Genomic DNA, 12452 nt, shown 5'->3' with positions numbered 1-12452 from the left:
GCGTGGCCATCATTGACCTGCCTGTTGCTTCGGGGGCAGCTCTAGTCACTCAGCTGTCAAACAGGAGAAGACAAACATTTATAGCTGAATAGACACTTTATTTTTTTAAATAATAGTGTCATTAAAAGAATGTACACTCATTTTCTCAATGATCAATTGTTTAAAATGTTTTTTTTTTAAAAAGAAAAAGCTAAGTCTGGACTCAGGATCTACAGCTAGTCTATGATGGGTGGGCACAGAACCACAGGGGACAGGACCTGGGCCGCCTTCGATTCAGGATGACCGTGCACTGTGACAATGTGTTTTCTTAACCCCTTTCTTTCTCATCTTACAGAACAAATCGAGGGTGCTGACTGGGAGGAACATGGAAAACTTCTGTGAGGTTGAAAATGAGATCACAGAACGGATGGGATGCACAAGTGTATGGGTAACTTGTAAAGTGTGGTGCATTATGGGTGGATTACTATTATTATTATCATCATTATCAGGAGCTCAGTTCTATGGGGCACATGAAACAGTGGTCCCTCCCTTCAAATTTTTTTCTCTGTATATGTATGTATACTTATTTACCTATCTATATAATAAAAACCCAGTGGTTATAATGTTGTAATGACCAAAGATTGGTCACCAGGAGGTGCATTGATGGGTCCCGTGGTGCCAGCAGGACTTGACACTGCATCCTGCGGTGTCGGTAGGACTTGACTCTGGGTTCCCCGGCACGCCGAGTCTGGGTCTCGAGCGATTTCACGCTCTGGGCCTCTAGTATCCTATATATTGCTAGAGAGGGTTTAAGGCAGTTCAAAACAAATATTGGGATGCATGTTAAAAAAAATAAACTGAATTGAAAATAGGAACAAGAAGATGAGCAACGTCATTATCTGTGGCAGAAGAATGAGCACGATTCCCAGGCCGTAGCTCCTGCAAGTAATTCATCACTTTGCTATCAAAACAGAAGCCACCAATTCAAGAGAAGTGACCTCTTCCTCACACTGAACCTCGGCCAGCTGTTTCCAGGGATTCTGCGGACAGAGGAGCACGGTGAGCAGCAGACCCTGGCAGGGTTGGGGCTTGGGGGAAGGAAGATTTTGTGGGGGCAGGAGAGCTCAGATGAGTCTTGGATGGGACAGGAGACAGATCAGGAGGGTGAGCCATTGTAGTCAGGGGAGCAGGGTGTGTGCTGTCTGCTGGCAGGAAGCTGTGACCCTCAGGCCATTGGGGCAGCCCGCTGGGTTCATTTGCACATGTGGGTGCCCCGTAAATATCTATGCAATGGGACGAACCAAGGACAATGGGAATAAACCAGTGGGAAAATAAAACCAAAGGACCCATTAACTCAGAAATTCAACCAGGCCCAACCTGTCAGCAGCGTCGCTGAGTCTGTGTCATTTAACGATGCGCCAGGCACACACTTCAGGCTGAGGCAGTCTTTGTCTCTCCCTCGCTACAATCTCTGTCTAAACAGTGCCAAGCAATATGGCTCTTTCTGGAATATTCTAGCATTTAATGCCTCCCCAGCAGGCATTGCTATCAGTAAACTCTCAGAGGGGAGGTGACATGAGACTCCCTCCCAGGTGACAAACCCAGGCTGACGTCTTGAATGCAGAAACTGAGAACTCCCAAAGCACCTTGTTGATTAGCTGACACTGGGTCTTATTAACTGAGTTCGGTCGCCGCATTTCCTGCAACTTGATGATGGATCGGACTTATCCTGGGGTAGGAGAGCTAAATGAGGAAGAATAGGGACAGTGAAAAACCCTGTTGCTGTTTATTTGACAAGCTTGGAAGCCTGGCTTCTACAGCCTGCCAGGTCGCTGGGGATCCTGATGGCTAACCACTGCCCTCCCTCTCCCAAGGCTCTCACCTCATCTCACATGCCCCCTTGCTCCCTCCCTCTCCTTCCCCACCCCTTTCTTCTTCTCTCTCCTTCTCCCTTTTCCTCTCTCACTCTCTCTCCAAACATCTAGGTCATGTGCTTTGTCCCAGTGTTTCAAATGTCATGTTGGCAGCCTAGAAATGGGTCATTTTTTACGCATTCTGTTCCCTGCTAGATAAGCTCATTCAACCCAATTACTCACGTATCCATTCAGCTCTGGGGGTGGTGGGAGTCTCTTATTATGTCTTTGATAGTTATGTTCCCATCCACCTTTCCTTTTCTCTCGATAAGTTGTAGACTGAATGTGGTAGACAGAAGGATGGTCCCCCAAAGATGGTCACTCCCCAATTCCCAGGGCCTGTGACCCACAGCTGTCAGAGGAAGAAGGGAGTTCAGGCATCACCCCCTTTAACATTGCAGATGAGTTCTCGGGGCAAAAAACCTGCCAAGAAAGAAGTATTTCATGAGCAACTACTGGCGGCTCCTCTGCAACCTTTCAGGCTGTGTCCTGTGCGTTCGCAGCACCTGGCCACGGGCGCTGGGATCTCTGGGCGCCTGAACTCTGAATTTCATTTAGCGTTTAATTAACTGGGATGGACCGAGGATCCCTGGCAGCCCCTGATTGCAATCTGTGGATGGATGGGCGTCCTTATCTGGAAATGATGACCGGCTTATCTTCCGTCGCGCAGCCAGCGCACATGATATGTATCTCTCGTTATCCCGGCTGATCAAACCCAGAAAGTTTATTAAGATTCTATCATTCGGAGTTATCACCAATGATAGGATTTTTCTTCTGAATGTGCCTGTGGGCAATACCGTATTTTGCCTAAGAGACCCTCAGGGAGAACGAGAGAGGTTATCAGTGAGAAGTGTGCATTGGATCCCCAGGCGATGACCAAGTCATTTAAGGATTAGTGTGGCCACCATCCTAGACAACTCTAATAACTGGGTCACTTAGAAAGAAGTTTATAGCCCAGCCAGCGTGGCTCGGTGGTTGAGCAGCTACCAAGAGGTCAGGGTTTGATTCCTGGTCAGGGCACATGCCTGGGTTACGGGCTCGATCCCCAGTGGGGGTGCAGAAGGCAGCCGATCAATGATTCTCTCTCATCATTGATGTTTCTAGCTCTCTCCCCCTCTCCCTTCCTCTTTGAAATCAATAAAAAATATATTTTTTAAAAGTTTATATCTCCCCTTTAGAAATAAAACAAATCAACATGGATTAAGAACAGCGGTTCTCAACCTGTGGGTCGAGACCCCTTTGGCCATCAAATGACCCTTTCACAGGGGTCGCCTAAGACCATCCTGCATATCAGACATTTACATTACGATTCATAACAGTAGCAACATTACAGTTATGAAGTAGCAACGAAAATAATTTTATGGTTGGGTCACAACATGAGGAACTGTATTTAAAGGGCCAGAAGGTTGAGAACCACTAATTTAGAATAGCATAGACAGAGGATAGAATCAGAATGATGCTGCAATAAGAACAGAAAAGCTGTTCCCAGAAGCCAGAGAAAAGGAGAGATTTGAGAACCACTAATTTAGAATAGCATAGACAGAGGATGGAATCAGAATGATGCTGCAATAAGAACAGAAGCCAGAAAAAAGGAGAGACGTGATCCATGCTGAGGTGTCGGGGCCATGAAATGACTGTGACCCAGCATTTGTGCGAAGCCAGCTTCCCTTTGGGTCGCTCAGACACTCTGGGATCAATTCATCCAATCAGCAAACAGCTCGTGAGTCCTCATTTACCCCAGCCACCCTGTCGGTGCTGGGTGTTCAGCGCTAACTCAAACGTACCTGCTCTCTGGGTGTGGACAAGCCGCTCTAGGTGGTGAGCAGCAGTGAGACCATGTGTCAAAGGCGAGATGCTTCCGTGGGCTGTGCAGGGCACCCATGAGGATCTGGGGCTAAGCGGATCTCCTGAGCTCTGTGCCACTGGGAAAGTATTCACGGACAAGCCCGACATTTAAACGAGAGACCTAGGGGATCTTTCCGATGACCTCTATGGAGGCAGGCGCCGGGACGAGCAGCAATCTCACAGGATAACGGAGGTCCATGTGACAGGTCATGATCCGAGTCGGCCTCCCTTCCCAGGCTGAGTGCTTCAGGAACCACTTCCGGCTTTGCTCTCCATCCTCACGACCCCAGCACAGGCTCTGACATGGGTGTGGTGGGTGTTGAATGGGCAGGTTCCTCATAAGAATGGAGGAGAGAGGAGATGACCTGGTGAAGGCCGTGGTGATATGGAGCGGTGGTGGGTGGTTTGGTGCTTGGACAATTGGCAGTACGTGCTTACCTTAAGATTTCACCTCAATAATGTGTGTGGCATTCTCCTTCCCATGCTACTCAGAGGACCACACAGTGGATTTTACCCCTTTTCCAGAGACCTCTAGACTCACAAGACCAGTTCACAAACTTGAACTTGGTGGATGTCCACAAACATCTGGTTGGGACCTATCGGCCTGGTGGGGTAGGAGGCTGGAGGTAAGCCTGGGGGAATCATTCCGCTCTAATTCCTCCCACGTGGTGTGGTTGTTGGGGTCCATGTGTCTGCCCCTCCCTCTTGCCCTGTGAGCTCTCTGAGCCCCGAATGCCATCTGCATTTTCATAGAAAATTTCAAAAACCTTGGGTAGAATCAGAGTTGTACCACCGGGGAGCTGAGGGAGCCTGGGGCAAGTAAATAATTAAATCTCTGAATGTGAAATTCCTCCTCAGCCTCATGTAGAGAGAGAGAAATGCGTTCTGTGCAATTCAAAACAGTTGCACACCTGGTGTCCCCAACGCCGACATAATCCACCTGCCTTGTCACCCAGCCTCCATCAGTAGGGTGTCCCTGCCTATTCTTCCCACTTCCATTCCCTTCTCCCCACACCTGGGCAGATACGGAGCGGGGAGCCTCCCACTGGGCCCTAGTGCTCAGCCTTTCACACCTGTCCAGGGCCCAGGACCCTCATCTTTCTCCATTACCCTCTTTGTTTTCCTGAGTTTTTACCTATTTGGGGACCAATCCCCCCCTACTTTTTCTACTCTCCCTTTCTTGAACCAGTGGGGCCACTTGGAGTGTTTGGGCTCTGCCTCCTGGCTCCATAACTCTCCACTATTACCTGGAAACCCGACTCAGCTCCTCCTCAGCATTCCTCACTGCCCCATTCATTCTTTAGTGCCCAGGAGCCCCACCCCCACTCTCCCTTCCTCCCATACAAATTCCATCTCTGAGGCCTGCTCACATGCCTTTTATTGTGACGTTAATGAAGTTCTCTCTCGACAGGAGAGAAGTCAAAAATAACTCTATATCATTTTAAATTGCTCTGGTTGGTAAGGCTCCATTTTAAGAATATCAAGGGGAACAGTGTCTAATGGCAGGGCGACGAGTGGGCAAAGAGCTGACAGCGTAATTGCGTGACCAGGTGCTCCGTGGCGGCGAGCGGCTGCGGGCCTGTGCGAAGCAAGGGGTGTCAGGGCAGTAATTAGGCTCCTGCAGACAAACTGGAAGTGCCATCCGCTCGCCCTGAGCACCCATCACCCCCCGTTATGCCAAGTTCAGTATGAAACATGCCGACATCCTCCTTTTCCCGCAAGGCTGCCGCAAGCTCTCCGGGACGTCTCCCCCCTCTCTCCCACGCGAGTTAATGAAGTCACCGCTTCCCCTGCATGTCAGAGAACTTGTTCCCAGGATGGCAGTACCCTGGTGCCTGTCGCTCCCCAAAACACCCATCAGCAGCTTAGGCCCTGCTCTTTGAGTCTTCTCTTCCGACGTCAGGCGGGCTGAAGCACTCACACGCAGGGCTTCTTTGTGTTCGTGTTTGTGTTTGCTGTGCTCAGCTCCTCGGAATAGTGCAAAGGCCACAAGAACCCAGAGAATGGCCTTTAAGTCCTAGATGAGCCATGGGGCATTGGTTGTCCCCTGATGCCAGCTGGACACGCCCCCATTCAATGACCCCAGATGGAGACTACAGGGAAGAAATGGGACTAGACTAAGCCATGGGGCAGTGGTGCCCTGGGAAGGTATCCTGTCCATCATTCAGGGTGAAGACTCATAAAGGTGCAGCAACAGTAGGCGATGGCCCAGGTGAATGGGGTCTGTCAGAGGGAGGGTGGTGGACTCCAATTTGAAGGTAGCAAGCGTGAAGAACTGAGTTTTGAAAGTGCTTGAGGATGTTCATCTTTGGAGAGGTCCAGCAGGAGGCTTCAGGGCTGGCCACCAGGCCAAGGGTAGCCAGGGACAGTACATCAAACCAGGATGACAGAGAAGCAAGGGACACTTCTTGGACATCTGCTGGATTTGCCCCCCCAAACTGGGTCACCCTTTTCACTGGTCACAAGCATACTGGCCTTCATGTCGGAAAATCCTCGCTCCTGTTTTCAGTCCACATGGTCAGGTGAGGCTGGCCTGCCCGATCCCACACACCCAGGAATGAGCGGGATTTCCACTCTAGTCTGGCAGAGAAAGCACTGGGATTATCGGGGAAAGGATGCTTTCTCTCTGATGAGGTTGTTGAGCTCATCTCTGAGGGGTCACCATAAGGAGAGAGACCACTTACAAATAAAGCCAGGCCCTAGCTGGTTTGGCTCAGTGGACAGAGTATCGGCCTGTGGACTGAAGGATTCTGGGTTCAATTCCAGTCAAGGGCTCGATCCCCAGTAGGGAGCATGCAGGAGGCAGCCAATCAATGATTCTCTCTCATCATTGATGTTTCTGACTCTCTCTTCCTCTCCCTTGCTCTCTGAAATCAATGAAAATATATTTTACAAACAAACAAACCAACAAAAACCAATAAAGCTAGCACCATGGAGAGCTGGAGAGCTGGAGAGCTGGAGAGGGGCCAAGCCTGAGTGACCATGCAGTTTCCTGAGTGCAGCCAGGCCTTGCATTGGGCTGGTGCCAGTGTCCGTTGGGTTTCATTCTCTGATGATGGAATAACCCTAAATAAGGGGTTGGATAGCGATGAGTCCTAGAGGATTTGGGGACCAGTCAACCTTGGAGGGAAGGTTCCCTTGAGCAGAGGGCTTTTCAGCCATCAACGCTACAGAAGGGTGCGCCAGAGGGAAGCAGAAACACGGTTACCCACTGGGGCAGAACGCAGGAAGTGAGGGGACTGAGTCTGAGTGTCAGGGTCTTTCAGTGTCTCCCAGGCAGGATGGGGCCCCTGGTCGGAGCCAGGAGCCCAGCTGTGAGGGACACACATACTGGTTTCCATGGTCACTCTGGCCCAGGAACTTGGCACCATCCAAGTTTGCTTGGCCCGTGGTTTCCCCATTTGTAAAATGAAAAGGTTAGATAATTTGCCCTTTTGATCGTTCCTCTGGCCCCTGACAACTACAATCTCCTTTTGCCACTTGGTCCCATAAAACCAGATAATATAAAGCCCAGAGGCTCAGAATGGTGGTTCCTGGGCCTGGAATCAAAGATTTTTGAGAGCAAGGAGTCTGGCTGCTGTTTCCATGTGAGGGAATCTCCCATGTGTTTCTCTCACCTTCTATTAATTTTCCACCCAGCTGCCCGGGAAAGGCTCCTCAAACACCACTGAGATCTTACCGTTTCTCTGACTAAAATTGTTAGTATCTACAAAATGCATTGAGTCCCTAGGAAGGCCATGCTTGGCCAAAAATAACATTCGGAGGACATGAAGATGGAACATCCTGCCCACTGAAAATTTAAAATTTCATCAAACTCTTGTTACAATGCCTTTTACATCCTTTAAAACAAAGACATAAGTGACATTTATAATGCTACATGCTCTGGTTTTACATGGTGTGAATTTTATTGTTCTTTTTTTATTTAATGTTTTCATGAACTCATTAAAGAAGGGCAGACATGGAAAACAGCCTGTGTGCTCGGAGCATGTGTCAGGACATGGGTCTAAATGCACAACGTGCTCTGACTTATTACGATGGAGTGTCAGTGTCACAGCTCAGCCCTGGACTAAATATGCTGTGTGGGCTCAAGTTTTTGTTTTGGTTTGTTGTTTGTGTTTGTGTTTTTTGTTTTGTGGGCTCAAGTTTTTGTTTTGGTTTGTTGTTTGTGTTTTTTGTTTTGTTTTTTTAATATATATTTTCATTGATTTTAGAGAGGAAGGGAGAGGGAGAGAGAGATAGAATCATCAATGATGAGAGAGAATCATTGATTGGCTGCCTCCTGCATGCCCCCAACTGTGCCCTGACCAGGAATTGAACAGTGATCTTCTGGTTCATAGTTCGATGCTCAACCCGTGAGCCACACCAGTCAAGCTTGGCTCAAGTTTTAATGGTCATGAGAGGTTACTTGACTTCCTTCTTTTTAATTAAATGTATTGGGTTGACATTGATTAATAGAATATAGAAGTTCCATGGGAACAATTCCATGAGGCCTCATCTGTATATCACATTGTGAGTTTACCACCCAAAGTCAAATCTTCCATCACCACATAATTGACCCCCTTTACCCTTTACTACTCCTCTAACCCCCTTCCCACCATATTGTTGCCTGTGTCTATGAGTTTTTGTTTTTTTGCCTTGTTTATTCAGTTGTTACTTTCAGTTTTATATCCCACTATGAATGAAATCATATGGTTCTTGACGTTTTCTGTCTGACTTATTCTCAAGGTCCATACATGTTGTCGAAAAGGGTAGTATTTCATATTTTCTTATGGCTGAGTAGTATTACCTAGTATATATGTACCACATCTTCTTTATTCAATCACCTATCAAAGGACATGTTGATTGTTTCCACGTATTGGCCAACATGAATAATACTGCAAAGAATATAGGGGTGCATATGACTTTTTGGTCATTGGAAAGTTAAATGATGGTTCAGATGTGGCAAAGCAGCATTTTAATGTCAGGTACCCTCTGGTCATAAACATGGGCTCCCACAGAACTGTCTTTGGGGTGAACCTTGAGAACTATGTACAGGTCCTACATGGACCAACCCCTACCCAGGCTTAGGGGTCCCAAGGAAGACGGGTTCCCTTTCCCACCACTCTTTAATGATGAGGCCGTTTTTCTAAGAGTGGTCCACAAACATGAACTTTTCATGATGTCCGGTGGGACACATATTCTATTAAGTTTTTGCCAGTCTCTGAGCTGGACACTAAGGAGGCAAGAAGAGGCTCTTTAGGCAAGATGGAAACTCATGAATACCTTAGGAAGACAGAACCACACATAGATCATTTCAATATGATGTGTCACTATGGAGATACCCACGGAATCCCAGGGGAGTCCAAGTTGAAAATTAAATTTTGGGATGAGGGAGTAGGTAGTTTTAGTTCAAGAATGAGGAAGCCAAGCCTTTAAGAATGGCCCAATGCAGCTGGTTGCATTGAATTTAAGCAAATTTTCTCTATCATCTTACTAGTTTCCATGACTAAGGCAGATGAGCATATGGAAATAGTCACTTCTAGTCTCATTTTTAAAAAACATTAAAAAAATCGAAAATACTTTTATTTTTCAGCAACTACAAAAGATTAAAGGATTGTATGACAACAACACCCTCCTCATCTTACTAGTTTCCATGACTAAGGCAGATGAGCATGTGGAAATAGTCACTTCTAGTCTCATTTTTAAAAAACGTTAAAAAAAATCAAAAATACTTTTATTTTTCAGCAACTACAACAGATTAAAGGATTATATGACAACAACACCCTCCACCATGACTGGCAGTGAGGCATAGCCCACTGTGGGCAGAGACCTGTGACCCCACCACAGGATGGAGACTAACACACAGCAGGGGGAGAAGACAGTTTGCTTGCTTCTCCTCACCAGGTGATGGAGTCTCCCCTCAGCCAAAGCTGCCCATAGCAAGAGGAGGAGAGGGATTATGGGTTGTACTGTGGGGAAGTAAGAGAACTGGAAGATTAAGACAATGTACAGAGTTTCAGTAGAGTCCCTTTCATTGTTTTAGTTGCAATGCTGCAGTGAGTTAAAGGATGCTTTGGTCAAAGATCAAGTTTACAGTTGGGTCTACTCAGCCTGGGGCAGAATATATCGATTGGAGATAGACCAAATCCTTGAGCCAGTGAACAGCTGTAAATGCACAAAAAGAGCCCCTTTCTTATGCAAGCCTCTCTTAATAATCCCATTAGAAACTGGTTAATGAACAAAGGCTGGTAAAAAGTGAGCCCGAGGAAGAGTGCCCAGAGGGGGGACCTGAGGTCAAAGGAGCCACATGGGTTATTAACACAGACACTGAAAATTAGACATATGAACAACTCATAAGGAAAAAATCATGAGTTCACTGTAATGTCTACTATCTTCAAATTTGACTTTTAGACCCAACATATAGCATATAGAAAAAAGGGGGGGTGATCATTGAGTTAACTTACTTGACCTTGAATACAAGCTCAGTGGTTTATCATATAGTTCCCTGATCTGTCATATTCTTGGTTTTCTCTTTCCTTTTAGGTAAAATGGGTTAATAAGCCTCACCTCACAGGCTTTGTTTGACTTTGAATTGAAATAAGCAAAGCACCTGGCCATGAGCCTAGACCCGAGTCGGCATTCAACCATCTGTAGTCAATATTTTCATTGTTATGCTCAAGTTCCTCTTGGCAAAAGTTGGACCACAAGGTAAATATTGACCCTCTAATCCCTTGGTTTTTAGCCTGAATTCTTAAAAGCTAAATTGTCTTCTGTTCCACCAATTAAAATACAGGTGATATAAAGGCCCTGGACTTTCATAATTTTCATCGGAGAGTCACAGGAATTGTTCACTTGGAGACGGTAGAGAAAATGAATTTTTGCTCCACTCTCACCTATCAAACCCTACCAAAAACAATAATCATTTTTTAAAATGCGAGAAACTATACCATCTTCAAATGATACAAGGGAATTACCACCACTTCAAACCATAAACCATGGAACAGACCTGCCAGATACCATCTGGTCTACACCTAGGTGGTGGAGGATGCTGAGCAAAGATACTCACCACCTTTGGTCTCAAACAGAGCATATTGTCCCTAAAATGTCAACTTTTTGAGCAGTGTGCCCAGCGATCATTTGATTAAGGACCTAGGGCTGTGTAGGAAATATAGAAGAGTGAGCAATGCCCTTCTAGAGATCCCATCCAGGAACATGGAGTGCCTCAGGAAAGGTGAGCATCTGTCATTGCCTCCTAGCAATGAACACAGGAGAAGGTCAAGTGCAGTGTCCAGGGGGAAAGGAGGCAGAACATTCATGATGGTAGCACAGAGAACCTGGGGCCTTGCTGTTTTCCATCCCAACATCCTAAATGTTGAAAGCTGAGTCAAGACACCCCCCGTAAGCACCCACTGAAAGCCTGGGGGACCAAGACTGGCCTCATGGGATTCTGACCTAGGCAAGTTGCACATGGCCCCAAGGTCAAAAGGGCCCCACACTTGAATTAATGCTCAACTTAGCTGTCTTGAGATTCTTAACCATTCTTGGAGAAAGCATTCTACCTTTTCATTGTGCATCGGCTCCCACAAATTATGTAGTTAGTCTTGTGTGGAATGAACAAATGAGTGGATGAATGCCATCACTAACCAGTGACTTCAGCCTCAAAGTTTCCCACAAGGTGGGAGGAGAACCCCTCCCCTGCTTGGCTCACAATGCATCCTGGAATCACCACAGAGAGGGTGCAGAGGAGTGGCCAAGGAGGATTCTTCCAGACATACCCCCACCCAACACATAGCTCACGCACTCAACTCACCACCTCCAATCTGCTCTTTCGCAGCACGAGGCAATTTCTTTTGACCTTCAAAGACCCTTTGCTTACACTGTTTCCTCTGTTGAAATGGCCATCCCATAGTCTGTCTGGATCCCTGCTCATGACTTTGGGACAAAGAGAAAGTGTTTCCTACCCTAGGAAGCCTTCCCTCCTGGAGGGAATCCATGGACCCTCCTCTCCAATCCCTCAAAACCCTCCACTTGCTTTTATCATAGTGCTGCTCTCCCTGTGAGCTAGGGACTGTCACTTCTCTATTTCATGAACCTCTCCCCCTTTTTCGCTGCATGGCAGGCCCTATGCTTAACACCTGGGGTCCAGAGGTGTCTGAGGCTTCACGGGGCAGGACAGACAGACAAGTCCTCCATCTTTGCTGAGCCCACAGAAGGTGCTCACTGATTGTGAAATGAATGAATAACTCAGGGTTAGGACTAGAACTTGGGGGACCTGGATTTTTAGCAAGTCTCTGCCAGGAACATGCAGCCTGACCTTGGATAAGCCCTTGGCCCTCCCATGTGAACCGTGTCCCCTTCTGCCAAATGGGAGAAGATGAACCGGACGCGATAGCCTCTTTCTTGACTGCCCTCTTGTCTGGATCCAAAAATTTAGAAATTGTCAATCAACATCCCCTGGAGGCCAGTGTTGATCAGGCACATCTCAGTCACTGGGCACTTTGACTAGCATGGCCTGTCATCCTCACAGCCACCTTGCAAAGCAGATGCATATTTCAATTTTCGGAGGATGACTACATCACTTGGGGAATTAAATACGTTTTGCCACTGTCACACAACTTTTCAATGACTGCTCTGGGATTCAAATTTACCTATTCGACCCAAAGCCTGTGCGCCACACTGGACACAGCACTGCCCGAGCTTCCATCTCCTCTTGTCTTCAGTCCCATCCCCACAGCT

The sequence above is a fragment of the Myotis brandtii genome, unplaced genomic scaffold (genome assembly GCF_000412655.1).
Source record: "Myotis brandtii unplaced genomic scaffold, ASM41265v1 scaffold535, whole genome shotgun sequence".
NCBI classification, from domain to species: domain Eukaryota; kingdom Metazoa; phylum Chordata; class Mammalia; order Chiroptera; family Vespertilionidae; genus Myotis; species Myotis brandtii.
Note: the sequence above shows the minus strand (reverse complement) of the source record.